This window comes from Poeciliopsis prolifica, unplaced genomic scaffold (assembly GCF_027474105.1).
Source record: "Poeciliopsis prolifica strain line A6 unplaced genomic scaffold, Auburn_PproV2 SCAFFOLD002, whole genome shotgun sequence".
In the NCBI taxonomy this organism is placed as follows: domain Eukaryota; kingdom Metazoa; phylum Chordata; class Actinopteri; order Cyprinodontiformes; family Poeciliidae; genus Poeciliopsis; species Poeciliopsis prolifica.
The window spans coordinates 21,169,064-21,182,656 of record NW_026562377.1 but is presented as its reverse complement, the minus strand read 5'-3'; the positions used below and the strand labels follow the sequence as shown (position 1 = coordinate 21,182,656).

The 13,593-nt window shown below is 40.6% G+C and overlaps 1 protein-coding gene across 9 annotated transcripts in view; it reads right to left on the bottom strand.

The window, feature by feature from the left end:
- dab1a (DAB adaptor protein 1a) overlaps positions 1–6,712 on the bottom strand; it is a 102,279-nt gene extending 95,567 nt beyond the window's left edge. For all 9 annotated transcript variants that reach the window (XM_055051507.1, XM_055051521.1, XM_055051528.1 and 6 more), the window contains exon 1: positions 6,438–6,712. The gene's annotated coding sequence lies outside the window, so the exon portion shown is untranslated. The remainder of the gene's footprint in view (positions 1–6,437) is intronic.
- Between the last annotated feature and the right edge of the window lie 6,881 nt (positions 6,713–13,593).

Genomic DNA, 13,593 nt, shown 5'->3' with positions numbered 1-13,593 from the left:
AAAGGAGACAGCTCTGCTTCTTTGATCATCACCACGCAAAAGACAAAGAAAACATATTAAAATGTCATTTGTAAAGCTTTGTTTGTCATTCTCTCCCAGGCATCGAAAATGTCACAAGGAGCGTGTAATACTGCTGAGATGTGCTGAAGAACGACACAGGACGCTGAGCAGCGTGTGTATGTGTGTGTGTGCATGTGTGTGTGGTTCGAAGGAGGAGGGTGGTCTGACTTCTTGACTTCTGGGGAAATTAGAACGTGAAGCGTTGAATTAATTGAAGTGTTAATGTGCTGCGCTTGCTTCTGCATGTGCATACATCTCTACCTCCTGAAAATGCCTCAACTAGGCTGCTTTTGTTTACTGTGAAAACTCATTAACGGTGTGAAGACCTCGGTGATTTCGCCCCAAAGTGGCACTCGCTGGAAGATGCAGGGGTTGCTGGGTAGGTGGATGGTGGGATTATAAGGGATTATGTGTGATTATGGCGATGTGGCATAGTGTGAACCTGGAGATGTAACAGAGTTCAGCACAGTCAAGATGACAAGAAAATAAAACACAAAAATAATGAAGATAATATGCAAGAAAGCATTGGGCTTAAAACAAATTTGAATATGAATCAAATTTTGGAACAAAATCATGTATTTGAATCTGTATACATTATAATTTTAGGAAGCATATTTATATTTCTGCATTGGAAAGCCAAATATCTGCTAAATTTTTTTGATTTTTTTGGTGTTTTTGAATGTAATTTGAGAGAAATGGTAAGAGGTTTGCAAAGTGTTTTACCAATGGAAACGTGAGAAATGTGTCAGTTATGTGAATTCAACTCACTTAAGCCGATGCTCTGAAGAACCAGCTTCATCAGGGCAGGTGGACTTACTTAAACACAAATGCATGCCACACTTTTGGATGGCAGAAAGTCTGAAAACTATGCGGAGTTTCGATTCGTGGTTTATCACTTACATTGCAAAGAAAATAAACAGATTTAGTTTTTGTTGTTTACGAGTTTTTATTTTACTCAAAAACATATTTTTTTGTTGTTGTTTTAAGTTTGCAAAAGTTCAAACAAGCGTGCCTTTGCACACCACTAATGTCAGCAGATCCTAATCGGAGTCTGATTAAAAAGATGCAACTCTTTTATGAATGCTCAACAGACATTCCTGGTAATCATCAACATGTAATCATGACTGCTAGCTTCAAAGGGTAAATACATCATATCTAAGGTTTAAAAAAATGCACCCATGTTTAGTCGAGTAATTATTTATTTCAAGAGAAGCTTAATTTCCTTCACAGTAAATAATAAGGTATTCGATATACACCGACCTAGTCCCAACAGTCTGTGAACATATTCCTGATGCCAATTATATCTAAGAAAATGTCAGCCATAAGCACAGACACACAAACTTGCAGAGGAAGTGGATCAATGGAAAGGGCAGCCAGCCAAGAGCCACTCAATTCTTCTTATTCCCTCTGTGTTTAACAGAGGAATTTCTGAAAAATACCAATACTTTCCTTGTTGCAGCAAGTTTAGAATACAGCAGACAGCAAAGCAAAAGTGCACCGTGTCGTTCTATTGTCTGCTAGTCTCTCATAAGTGTAAAAATCCAACAGTTCAGCAGTGCTGCACATTGAAGGAGATCATGAAACTGCGTGTATGAAACTGTCTTCCATACAGAGGTGAATTCAGCGCTGCTCAGTCGAGGGTCAGAGCGTCACTGGGACACCTGCTGCGCACAGGACCGACCTCTGGGGCCGCAGGTGGACAGGCGGGCGTTTTCACACATATTCTTCTGAAGCAGAGAAAGTCAAAGATGAATTTACAGCTTCTTTAAACGTAAAAGTAGGTTTATAGTCTAAAATCTAAAAGATTTTAGTGAATCTAAAAGACTCACTTTTAGATTCAGAATATTTCTTGAACTGGAGCCAAAACAACTTCACATCTATATGTTTTAACTTAATTTGGCATCACTGACAGAATAAAAGAAAAATTACAACTTTGCTTTTCCACCTCCAGATCATAACATTTGTAATTGTTAGCTTAACTTCCAAATTTTAATTTGACTGCAGCTGCCTGCTCATTGTTTTCACCACAGTGTATTTGAAGCACGCCGCTGAGAAACAGCCGCTGTCTCATTGAGCAGGTGACTTGAATAGGCTGTCAATTTATTTTAGTGTTGAACTGTATCCACAGCAACAAGTGTCACTAGGGTGCCAGAGCCAAAAAAACCCCAAAAAACACAGCAGCCGGGCTACAATTATGAGACTGCAGTCAAACTTGTGTTTTGTTATGAGAAGAATTGCACCACTCTGCTCTTTATCATCTTTCGTTTGTGCTACAACAAAATAAAATCAGTGGGTGTTGTCTAGTTAAAAATTCATTCATCTTGCATTGTCCTGCACATTTCCTTGGTCTGTGTTCTACAAACTAAAGAATGAGAGCCAATTAAACCGAACTAGAAAGAAAGCAGCCACGTGCACGCCCACAGGATGGCCAGGATTTAAGTGAATGAAGCTCGTTAAAAGGCCTGAACACTCAAAGACGTTCAGAGAAGTTTCTGTGCAGTCTGTGATAGCAAAGGCGCACAATATAAAATAACATTTCAAGATAAATATGTTTCAGCCATTAAACTATATAGCCAAGCACAGTGATGCTGATATGTTTATGGGGCTTGTATTACGAATAAATGGGTCAGCTTACGCTTCAATTAGCTTAGCCACAGTGCTGGCTTGTATATTTGACAAATAGCAAAATGGTTTAACTTGAAACACATTTTGCCAGTGAAAAGATTAACTTTGCTAAGGTTGCTAGCTACAAGTAAAAGCTCTGACATCCAATAATGTTATATTTACAAAGTGAAAATGTGAGACTGAAATAATACAGCAGGTATTTATTCCAGTTCAAGTAGCTCTTGATATAGATTTGGCAGACTGATGCTGTGATATTGCCACACACTCTGTGGAAACTAACTTGTTGTGACTGCGTGGGAAAAGATTCACATGCCAGGTTGATAAAGATTAGTTTAGTAATTTGCTGGAATGTAACTTATTTAGCAAACTAACCTTTGGTTGACAAACTTATGTAATTTCTACTCTGAAATAGTAAATAAAATTTGCACAATTTGCTACACAAACTTCGATGGCTAAACTGCAACAGTTTGTTTCGTAAGTGTAGGCTGATCTGAGAACTTCAACTGGACTGAAAATGAAAAAGGACTGGCTGTGGATGGAGCAAGACCAAGAGGAGAGCTGAAGGAGGAAGAGGAAGAGGAAGAGGGCCTGCATCAGTGTTTTCTTTCAGTTTCCTCACAATACTCTGTGGGTTTCTATGACAACTTGGTGTCGCCAGCTGGGCCCATACAGGCAGAAGTAAGAGGTTTGTTTGGAAGAACGGGAAAAAGTATGCTGCTCTTCTTCCCTTCAAAGTAGCACCACTGCAATAGAAAAATACTTAAAAATCTTTCCAGGTTTTAAAGTTAGCATAGAATGCAACAATTAGATATTAGTAAAATGGTTCTGAGCAACAGATTGACTTTTTTCACTTTTTCTACTAAAAAAAAAAAACATTCCTGAAAGTGGATTTCACAGTAAAACATGTTCACAATTACCTTGATTACCCATATGTTGGGATTACATTCAGCTCAGTGTGTACATTGCAAAGAACACTACAGGGGGCGCTGTGAAATCCTGTTTCCTTTGAATCAGTTTTTACCGCCATGTCGAAGCTGACAAAATGTTTCCTATGAACTCAGCTGAGAATAGTTACCATTGGCACTGGACTGGGGTTGTCACGCGTGAACGGTAGTGTGACACACTTTTATGTAATGTGGACTCTGGTCTGCTGACCTAAACAAAAGCTTCCATATAAAATGCTCCGACTTTCTACTTCACCACAGTTATATCCATTTCTAAACTCTGATGTCTATTGAGGGAAAAAATGAGAATAAATGGCTTGTTTCGTACTGAAAATTTGCTGAAACAACAGGGCAACAAACCCTGATATGTACTAATAAAAAATGTCAGCGCACTGACGCCAGTAAATGAAATCATTTTTATTGCAAAAATGAAAACAATACCAATTATTAATCTACTCCAATTAGGCTTTGATTTATGAGGGAATGGTCATTGAAGGCTGTCTCATAAAACAACAATTCCTGCAAGTGAGTGATTCAACCAGGGCTACCCTGACTATGATCAATAGTGTGTAATCAGAGATGGGGATTTGAGTCTTAGACACGTCACAATGAGGTCACAAAACCAATTTGAGCTTGAGAGACTTTAGTGTCGTAAAGAAAGTTGTTTCTTATGTTATCTAGTTAATATAGAACAGCTGAGTAAACGATTCACGTCCCCTGATTTACCACAGAGTACACAAATAACTGGCTGTCATGAAAACGGTAGACACAGTGAGAGTCGCAGTACAAAAAACACAAAATCTCACCAATTAATTTTGGTCTAGTTTCTAGAGCAAATACCTTATTACACTTGAAATATGACTAATGAACTTAAAACTAACTTTTCAGTAAGATAGAGGCTTGTTTTAAGTAAATACTTCCTTAATATTGATGAAAAAGTACTAGTTCAAATTCACTTATAATGTTGGAAAGATGTCTTGTTATAAGTTTTAAAAAAATTGGCCAATGGAACGAGTACTTATTCATCAATATTAACAAATTATTTACTTAAAATATGCTTCTCTATCTTGCTAAAAAAAATTATTTCTTATTTCAAGTTTGCCAAGATGTTTGTACTAGAAACTAGACCAAACACTTGGTAAAATTGTGTTTTTTCACTCTGGTTGTAATGTTCAACATTGGTGTCAGTGACATTCAAAGTTAAGATAAAGTACATTTGATTCATAAGTCAGAGATTTTCCCAGACTGCGTACTATTTTATTTTACAACCTGTTCATGTTTGATGCTTCATGATAACAGCAGCAGGACGTGATACAGACTGAGCTCTGCGTCATCACTTCATGTCATTTCAGCACTAAATACACCTAACTTCACTCCAATTGTTTTAGTCACATACAATGTTAAGCTAACGTCATTACAAACACTTCCGGTCTTTCGAAGTAAAAGCTCTTCCTTTTTTTATTTAAGACACTTCACAGCATTTGATCCTAAATAACATTTTTGAACACAAACGCCAACATTAAGGCCTGTTAACAGCATTAACTGAATGCTTTCGCAAGAAGAAACGAACGTCCACGTGTTTTGAACTATATCCGTCCAATTATTGAGTTGATTAGGATGAATCTATAATTGATCATTGGCGGCAGCGTGTAGCAGTGGCGACAATTTAACTTTCTGAGAAATAAAACTATTTAAATACAACAAAAAAAAGAAAAGAAAAGAAAGTGGTTCTCTAACAGGAATTCACAATAAAGACTTTAAACGGGGATGCTGTGTTCAGAGGCGTGCAGACAGCAGGTGCATGCTGCATCTGCAGCTGATGCGGGTCGTGTGCCTCGCAGGCAGAAGCGGAGAGGAGAGTGAGGGTCTGCAGAGCGCCACAGCCTCATGATTAATGCGGCTTTTAGCTGCAGCGGAGCCTGCATGCCCCCTCCCGCCCCCCTACCCCCACCTCACCCTCAAAGCAAACTGGTCGGGGCTGCGCTCATTCATCCCCGAACCCTTCTTTACTCCATCAACCAAGACCCGGTGGCTGAGAGGCGGCTGCGGCCCACAGCCCATTCACTACATTTCTGCACTAAAAACTTCATCAGCGTAACCTCCGCGTTTCGGTCAATTTCACCTTGGTCCCATTGTGCGCCGGCCACCAACCGAACCAACGGGCGCGTAAAGGAAGTTTTTTCCCACTGCAAGTTGTCGGCGCATAATGCAATAACATAGGATTAAGGGCGAACTGGTGTATAAAACATAATAAAGGACGGAAACGAGATTTAATAAAGTCGCACACAGCCTGCTCTGGCCCCGAAGATTTTTTTATTTATTTATTTTTCCCGATGAGGCAGTGGCGGCATCCAACAGCGAAGCACATTGAAGAGATGAGAGGAAAACGGGGGTGCGGGGGGGTACAAAGTTAAGATTATCTCGCCTGATTATAAATTATTACGCAGGAAGTGCGGCTGGATCTGCAGGAGAAGGGGAGGGGGCGTCCCGTAACCACACACGCCAAAATGCAGCTTTTCTCCCGCCGAAAGACACAAACGACTCTGACCACTGTGTCAGTGGGAAGGAGTGGGGTGAGTGGGGTGAGTGAGTGGGTGGGGGGGGGGGGGGGGGGTCACTCCTCTTTAACCGCCAAGCACACACTCTCACACACGAGCGCAGTAGATTCACCAGCAGTAGTAGTGGATAATTCATTGCAGATGGAGAGGAGCCCCGCACACTGAATCCACAGGCGTCTAAAGTGCGCACTCTTTCTGCACAGCAGTCTTTCAGCGGCTCCGCATCACTCCCGGCCGTTTGCGCACTTACCTTTGCACTGCAACGAAACTGGGCACAGTTAGTTCCCATTTCGAGAAAAAGGCTGTAAGAATCCAGTCATCCCCGCGTTATCTCCCGCTGCGTTCCTCAGACATCCACAGTGTGTTTCAGCAGGGCCAGTAATCCCTTCTTCCATCCCGGGGAGAGCGCCCCCAAGCTCCCTTACATCTTTTTCCACATTTTCTTACAAAACTATGCCAGGCTTCTTTCAGCGCTTCTTCTTCTTCTTTTTTCCTCTCTTGCTCTAACTCTTCGGTTCTCTGCCCCCTCTTGTCTCCTCTCCCTCTCTGAGGTTGCCTGGTTACCTCTCTCTGTAGGCTGGATCAGACCGCCGGCCGGCAGCCAATCACAAAGCTGGGTTCATCTTAACCCCTCCGCTGCTGAACTGTCCTGATTTCCATCTTTCAAGGGTGGAAGAGGGAAGTGAGGAGGAGGAGGAGGGAACCAAGGGTTTAGAAAACATATGAGACATATAATGAGGAAGAACTGAGAGGGAGGTGCAGGTGAAGAGATGAGAACTATCAGATCATTGAGTCTGGACTGCACTTTATGAGATGAGTGTACTGTCCAGACTTCACCGTCATCACACGCCCACTGCTTCGCTACACATTCATAGTACTACACGCTGACAGAGACGCCAAATCACCAGTCGTGATGCAGCCTTCATCCACTCATTCAGCTAACACTATTGACTGGATCACCACCCACAGTGCAATCATGCAGTCTCCATCAGAGGTGAGTCACGCATTTGGGAAAAATCAGTTCTGACCTTTGCACCAGCACATTTTCCAGATCCTAAACTCTGAAAAAGTCAGAGCAACAAAGGGGAGCCTAACGCCATCACAATGAAATTTATTCATAGTTTGGGGTTGGGAGAGTGAGGGGAAATTATCGATTTACTTGAACCTCACACAGTCAAAGGACTTTTCTGGAACTTTTAACACAAAATGTAAAGTATTGTAAAATGAAAGCAATTCATTTTGTTCCGCCAAATAAAAATAAAAATTTCTTGACTCAGTAGAACAACCTTTCACTGCAATTGCAGCATAATTTTTTTTATCTGTTTATTTTAAATATAACTGCTTTGCATGTCTAGAAACTGAAATGTTTGCCCAATTCTTCTGCCAGGTGAACTGCAATGTCCGACTTTATTACTGGTTCTCAACTTGACATGTCTGGACTGACTGTGTCGCTGAACACATGAATATGTTTTGATCTAAAATAATTCTTCTGTTCCTCTGACTGAATGTTTCAGGTAATTGTTTGATTGGAAAATTCACTTCCACCCAAGTCTCAAGTCTTTTCCAGCTTCGAAGTTTTCTTACAGGACCGCCCCGTATTCAGCTGCATCCGTGTTTCCACCAACTTTTCTTCCAGCTTTCTTCTTCCCCCGTTTAAGAGAAACCTAACCTGCATGATCCCGCTTACACCATGTATCACCATGATGATGGGGTTTCCGCAGCGATGTGTTGTGTTTCTCTCTTGCCACACTGTTCTGGTTTCAGTCTGCTCTCATTTGTCCGGAGCACAGACCTCTAGAATGTTTATCCTTCTGATTTTATAGCTTGTGCCAAACTGCACAGAACGTCTTATGGATTTTTTAAAAAAGATTTGGATTCTTGAAACTCTTTCATGAAGGCCAGGTTTGTGGAGACAAATTGCAAGACAAATTGCCGTCTTGTCCACTGATCAACTTACGTAAGCCGTGGATCTTGGCAGCTCATCTTGGCGTCTTCTCTTGATAATGCTCTGCTTTCCCTGACTGCCGAGGTAGATTGCCATGTCTTGGTATTTGCACTTGAAGATGCCGGTGGAACGTTTCTCAGGGTGAGTTGCAGGAACTTTTGTTTTTGAACACAACTAAAATGCATAGTATCTGCAGCTGTGCTGAATGCGATGAGGCGGTGACAGATCTGCGCTCCACGCGGACTAACTGCACCTTAACACCCAAATTAAAATTATTTATGCTGGACCATCTACAGGCTGAAAGAAAATGTTTGTTTTTGCCAATGCAACTCAAGCATATTTTTCTTTTATTAAGAAAGGAACAAAGACAATGAGTTCAGAGACTAATATTTTCATTTCAGGTACTACATAGCAAGATTGTGTGGCAATTTCAAGTTTGGTGGACCGTGAGTGTTTGTTTGGGCTAAGTGATCCTTGGCCTCTGGAAAAGTTTGAGAAACACTGCTCTAGATGGATTTTGCAGGTAGATGTAAGAATAGCTACTTGAACAATGCAGCCAGCCTCACTAAACATTTTCAGTGCTCTTGTAACTGTTAGAAAATGGTAAGAAGCCAGGAGATTTTTTTAATATATTTTTTTTTACATTACCTTGGGCATTTGTACATATTTACCCTTTGGCTGTGTTGCAGGCACAAAACAGCCAAAGGGTTTTATTGCTGCATTTAAGGCATGGTGCAATTCAGGATAATTGTGGTAGCTTTAAGGAAATCCCCAAAAAAGCCAGAGCTTTTTCTTACTCTGAGCCAGAGACCATAATAGTCACACCGTTCTTCCAGTCTGACAAGGTTAGATAACGGTCTTCTTTGTGTCTTTGTGCTCATTATCTGGCCACAGTGGGGATTTTTCTCCACAAAGTGTGTCGGATGAATGGAAAGCTACTTCTTCCAAACTGAGGAGACTGCTTACCGTATGTGGTGGTGTGAAAGTGAAGCACAGCAAACCTGAAGAGACCTGAGCAGTTGCAGTCTGTCAGTGCAAAAACTATCAGTAAAGAGAATTTATAATCTCCAATGTGAAATTACAAAATGCCAGTTACAAAAGACAAGTTATTTTTATCGGAACATTTGCTTCTTGAGGCCAGTAGATTTGCTTTTGTCTCTTGTTGACTTCAGTATGACTTTTCACTTTTAGGTAGCGTAAACATGCAGTCGTACATATTTCAGTGTGAAATATGTAGAAATGAGTAGGTCATGTGTTTAATAACCTACTTTAATAGTTGGTTATTATTATTATTTGACCAAATGTGTATTAAAATGTGACCAACATTATATTTGAAGGCATGCAGTATTTCTACGTCCTTTCTGCACAGATCTATTCCCACAATTGCAAAACCTATTTAAAACATTTCTTATTAACCCACCGTTCCTCTGATTTGTTCAAAACCTTCATTCTTGAAATCGGACAACCTCATGCAGTTTTCCAGCTCTCTCTGTCCTTAAGTCGTTTTGTCCCTCACAGCTCTGTCTGTAGTTTACCTTCTCTATCTGTGCAAAGCCCTCCTCTCTGGCTCCCTCCCACACTCCAGTATCTTTGCCTTTTCTGCCGTATCTCCCTCCGTGCATATCTGCCTCCCTCGCTTACCTTCTTCTGCTCTCAGTCTCTGTCGCTCTGTCTCAGCTTGGCTGAGCAGATAAAGCCGATATGTTCATGAAGGCAAGCCAGCAGCTAGCTTTCTCCATTTCCTCTCTTTCCTGTCAGACAAACACACAGTCACCTGGGATGATGCAATCACATATGCAAAGACACGCGAACACCAATGCACACAGAAATCTGCCAGTGAATGTCCACATGGGTAAAGACTCTGCGTGGTGCAGGATGAAAGTTTGTCTAATTTCCACACATTTGCAAAAGTCATGGAAAAAGTGAGAAGGAGGAAGAGAAAGACAGGAGCAGAGAGAAGGATAGAAAATGAGAAGAGAGGGGAAGGAAATGTATGCATCTAATCAGCAAAACGGGTCAAACTCATTAAAACCAATAAAAGAAGAACTCTAATTGCCCGAACGTAGCGCCGCAAAATGTTGCAGCGCAGTGAAACCTTGGGTTTACACCACTTAGATTATCTGAGTCTGAAATAAATCTTACACTGTTTAACATGTTGACCGGCAATCATGCAGAATGCACAGCCATCAGATTTAATGTAACACGTGTTGAAATATAGATGAGGACATCGAAGCGGCGAAATCAGACATCAAACAAGTGGATCAACAAATTAATGATGAGAAGATCTGTACAGCATGTTGCAGTGAAAAGCACTGGCAGCAGTTCTAATAAGTCTAGCAGGCCGAGAGTCCCATATCACATAGAAAACACATTTTACCAGTGCCATAACCAAACAGTCATTCAGCTTAAATCATGTTGTAATGTAAATCCAAATCTATTCTACTTTAATTTCTCAAGGAAGTCTTCAGTGTAAATGTAAGTGCATTCTGTCCCATACAAAATAAATCATCCCACATAGCATTTTAGGTCTTGCCATAGAAAAGACCTGATGACAGTTAATCATTTAAACACCGTTTACTTATTTATTTATTTTTTTAAGTTTAAACATGCCTATTTTAAAACGTTGAAAAATAAGTTGATTTGAATGGAAATTCAAAGTGGTGGGTGTAATACAGTTGCTTTTTCTTATTTCACATTGATAGGGGTGTAATTGTTGTTTACAAAAAAATAAAAAAATAAAAATATTGGTGGCTTATTCCTGAAGTGGTGATGTCAAAGTTAGACAAATTATCATCCGGCTGGACTAAAGCAACAGCCACAGGACAACACCCATTAGCTGCTACACCTTATTAAAGCTCTAATCGAGGCTGTGTGCTCCAGTTCCTAGCCAGCCTTGTTATACTCAGAAATAGCTTGCAGCGGCTAGATGACATTGCAATCAAACAAGTGCAATCAGTTGATGGCTGGGAATGAGACAGTCACCTCTCTTCAGAGATGTCAATACGTCTGGAGGTGAATTTAGGAAACATTGTTGACAAGATTAAGATTCACTTTGACCCAACAATACAACGACCTATCTTTTGTCTGTACGATGAAATTAAACTTGCAAAAGTATTCTTACCCCAAGAAGATTGTCACATTTTGTCACATTACAATAACACATTTTATGTAGATTTTATGTAACACAAAGCAGTGCAGTGAAGTGGAAGAATATGACAGCGTGTTTTGTGTACTAAGCATGTTAAAGCATGTTTTAATCCTTTATCCATAAATGTAAACAGCTAAAAATCTACTACGATATGACCGAACACCTGCTGGGCAAGAGCATGCATCAGAAATGAAGCTGAGAGACCCATGAAGGATGCTAAATTCCACTTTTGGTTTTGCACTTTGCAAATCGAGAGTTTATCGAACAGTAGTGAGAAGAAAGTCGCAAGAACACCTGATTGCCTCACAGCAGATGTGGAAAAAGGATGAGAAGATTAAGTGTTTTTGGTAATAGTCATCTTTATTTACAGTAATCGGACAGGAAACAAGCAGAGAGAAAAGAGTGGATGACATGTTGCAAGAGCCTCAAGCTTGGGAATTGGACCCCAGGTGGCCGTTTACAGCACTAATAGCCTGTGTATACAGGGGCGCTGCTCTACAGCTACACCACATGGCAACTCTAAAATTAAGCTTTTCAGCCTACATGTAAAACACAATGTGTGGAGGAAACCCAACACTGCAAGTCACCCTTAACACACCGTGTACAATTTGGAACAGAGTCGCAGCAACATCATGCCCTGGGGAATCCTTATTTGAAAATGCTGATCAGAGTTGATGGGAAGACAAAAAGAGCTAAGAGTCGAGTCATGAAGGAAAACTCGCTGAAAAGGAGGACATTTCCGAAAGTTGTTTACACTTCACGAATACATGCTACTGTTTGCTAGCATATGATCCTGAATAAGTATGTTGAAATTTGTGGTTCTAAAGAAGAAAATGTTCAAACTCTATGAATATTTTTTGCAAAGCACTACACATACTTACTCATTTATTTACAGTGAGGGCTCGGATGCATGCGTGTGCGTGTGTGTGTGTCACACTTGAAGAATATAGGAGGAAAAAAGGTAGCGCAAGAAGCAGACAGAACAGAAGACAAGACATCACAGCACACCCACAGCTATCAAAGCATGACACTACTGATGTGGGTGAGAGCGACTCAGATACATCAGCATATCAAGAGGGTGACACATGTGAAGAGAAAAAAAATGCATGTGAAGAAGAGGAGGGAAGCGTGGCGGATTCAAAAACGATGGATGTGCACGCATGTAGAGCGACTTCAGACATCATGACAGGTTGTTCAAGCTGAACTCTTTATATGTAAATACAGTTAGAAATGGAAAACAGTAGCAGGGAAATAGCTAGGTACAAATAAAAAAATCAGAGGTGACAGGTTGACTTGTGTGATGCTGATCAACGTACAGGAGAGGGAGTTGGTGTGCATGTGTGTGCTTGAACTCGCAGAGGACAAGATGTGAAGATGTGCTCTGCTGAAAGGTCTCAAATGTTTATGATTTTATCAGAGTGTGTATCTTTGAGGACTTCTGCCTTTTGGGAGCATCCATCGCTCCTAATCATGTGTCATAATTGGGTACATCTTGTGAAAAATAAAATCCCTTTATTTGTTTATTTTTTTTGCTTCACATCATTCGGTATCTGCAATAACAACTCATGATATCAACAAGAAAAGAAAACCCTCAGTGCTGTGACTCTGTTCGGGTCTGCCTTGGCTCGAAAGTGTGCCGATCAGTGAGAGCGTGTGAAAAATAAGCGTCTTTACAAAGTCAGAGCTGAATTATTCTGCCTGCACGTCTTCATCTCCACCCGCTGCTTGAGGTCGACCCTTTGAGGTCCGCCCTGAATATTCTCTTTCATTCTATGTAATAGAACAACCAAGCATGTTCCACTTGGGGAAATGTTCAGTTGTTGGTTGTATTTATTAGCATGAATTCTTACATCAACCCACAGCTTCCCAATATATGAGCCCTAAGAATTGACTTTTTTTTAACAGAAAGTGTGAAAAAAAAAAAAAAACATTTCCAGTGTTTCAAAGATTAGTGTTGGACTTGAAGAATATAAATTTGAGGAACATACCGCCTGGTGTTATTCTAATTACTTTTGACTTCTTTGCTGCCTTGTGTTGACACCACTAAGGGCTGATGTGATGAACTTTATGCAGACAGGCTTTTTGTTCCTAACTCTGGTTACTATTAATTTATAGCCGTCTATCTGCCAGGCTCCATACTCAATAGACATTGTGATTGAGTGAACCCACTACTTCTTGCTTCGGCTCAAATATGCACCAATATCTTCTTCATACAATGCCACCTTAAACTCAGAACCACTATGAAGTCTTCTAGTATTGTGAACTAACTGAGCCAGAGTTGTGAAATCAAGTCATGTGGCTCAAATTCAATGG